At 36.5% G+C, this 2308-nt stretch overlaps 1 pseudogene; it reads left to right on the top strand.

Annotated features, from left to right (window-relative positions):
* Window positions 1-175: 175 nt before the first annotated feature.
* Window positions 176-2058, top strand: LOC133291468 (serine/threonine-protein kinase PEPKR2-like; annotated as a pseudogene).
* The last annotated feature ends 250 nt before the right edge of the window (window positions 2059-2308 follow it).

The raw sequence follows: 2308 nt of genomic DNA, 5'->3' as shown, positions 1-2308 counted from the left end.
AGGACTTGTTTGAATGAATTTTTTTTTTTCAAAAACTGCATTTTTAAGGAAAAAAATATTTTTCACTATACATTAGTTGCGATTTCTATTTAAAAAAAAGCATAAATTGCAAAAAAGTCAAACAAGATTGAAAATGATTATGTTACTGGGGAAAAGTCCAATTTCGTTAATATGATGGGATGAGACTGTTTACAGGGAGGTGGAGATAATGCAGCACTTGTCTGGGCATCCTGGGGTTGTGACTCTGCTGGCAGTGTATGAGGAAGCTGATTGCTCTCATCTGGTGATGGAATTGTGCTCTGGGGGAAGACTTGTCGACCAGATGTTTAGGGAGGGCCCTTGTTCTGAACAGCGGGCTGCTAATATACTTAAGGAAGTGATGTTGGTCATCAAGTATTGTCATGATATGGGAGTTGTGCACAGAGATACCTGAGAATATTCTGCTTACTGCTTCGGGGGAAATAAAGCTTGCTGATTTTGGCCTGGCCATGAGAATTTCTAAGGGTAATATGTTAAACCTGTTTGGATGATCTTCTTTTTTTGTTATCCTATGGTATATATATGTGCTAACTTCTATGAATAGAATCCTTACACAACCTTCCTTGTGTAAAATTCCATCCTAGTCATTCTGTTAATAAAAAATGTCTAGGCAAGTTTGAAGAAGTTCATCATGATGAGCTTTCAACTGAATTGTACTTTACTAATGTTACCCTGTACATAGGAGTAAAAATTGGAGAGTTCAAATGGTCATCTCCCTTAAGTTTACTATGTTCAGTATTCAATTAAATTTGCTAGCGGTCTAAGAATAAGAGGTCCTAGAGAAAATGCTTATAATAGTTTGAAGCTAACCATTCATACTCTAAGGTCACTTTGTTTAATTTTTAAGCATTTAAAAATATCAGTAATTCAATTGACATATATATAAATACACACACATAAGTAAAAGATACATACATGCATACATGAGTAATTTATGCATAGCCTCATTGTCTAGAAATTTGCATTGCAGGTCAGAACTTGACGGGTTTGGCTGGGAGCCCTGCATATGTTGCACCAGAAGTGTTGTTGGGTAGATACTCAGAAAAGGCGGATATATGGAGTGCTGGAGTGCTCCTGCATGCTCTGTTGGTTGGTGTTCTTCCATTTAAAGGGGATTCACAAGAAGCAGTTTTTGAGGCTATTAAGAATTCCAAGCTAGAGTTCCAAACCGGGATGTGGGAATCAATATCTAAACCTGCACGAGATCTTGTTGGGAGAATGCTGACAAGGGATATTTCAGCAAGGATAACAGCTGATGAAGTACTTAGTAAGTTTATGGTAGATTATTAATGTTTTGTAGCGTGCTTTATCTCTCTTCCTCAATGATGAATACACCAAAGACTAGTTGTATTTGGTCTGATTTTTTGTTTTTTAATCTTGAAATAATTAAAATTAGAAATTTCCAAGTTTTGTTGAAAAGTATCTTTGCCTTTCACATGAATTCTTAATAATTAGAAGGATTGCCTTGTTTTGGTTGGGATAACAGTGGTGGGAATCTGTTAATTCTCACATACTTTTGTTAGTTTTTATTATGTGTTCTTCTATGTGGTTGAGGCTCTCTTTTTCTCCCTAATGTTTTTAAACAGGAAATAAAATGACAGTACTTTTAAGTTTTAAGAACTGTTCGATTGTTTGCATGTTAAATTAATATTATGTGGTTCAATTTCAGGACATCCATGGATATCTTTCTACACAGAACGTACATTGAAGATCCTGCCCGTTGAATCAAAGTTGAAGCACCAAAATGGAGCTGCTTGCCACAACTTTGTTGCTGCACCTGAACCTAGGTTAGGAAGAAACAGGATGGATGATGGGTTCCTTAATGAGGTTTCAAGCCTTTCTTCATCATCTGAAAGTTGCAATTCAGAATATCATGATGTTTGTGTGTGGATTGATGCACTTGCCAATGCAATTTCACATGTAAGGATATCTGAACCAAAGAGGAGCAAGTTGTGGGCAGTTCCAATTCACCAGCAAGGTTTATCTAACATGAGGGCTAACCTCTGTAAAGCATTTTGACCTACTGACAGGTTGACACCCCATAAACCACTATCTCTGCTGCTTTAGCTGGGGTTTTATAGTATACTTTGCCCAACACATTCTACAGTTGGCAAAAGTGGATTACATTTTTTTCCTCTAAATAATGATTACTGAGAAAACTCAGCTAGTTGTACAGAACCTGTGAATATGATATTAGTGTGTCACTGCATATTTTTGCTCTTGCTGGAGCATGATAAATAGAATGCTATGATTTCACTTCAGTGAAAAC

The sequence above is a fragment of the Gastrolobium bilobum genome, unplaced genomic scaffold (assembly GCF_033153095.1).
Source record: "Gastrolobium bilobum isolate Gb01-03AN ecotype WA unplaced genomic scaffold, APGP_CSIRO_Gbil_v1 utg307965, whole genome shotgun sequence".
In the NCBI taxonomy this organism is placed as follows: domain Eukaryota; kingdom Viridiplantae; phylum Streptophyta; class Magnoliopsida; order Fabales; family Fabaceae; genus Gastrolobium; species Gastrolobium bilobum.
Note: the sequence above shows the minus strand (reverse complement) of the source record. Positions and strands in the feature narration are given on the sequence as shown.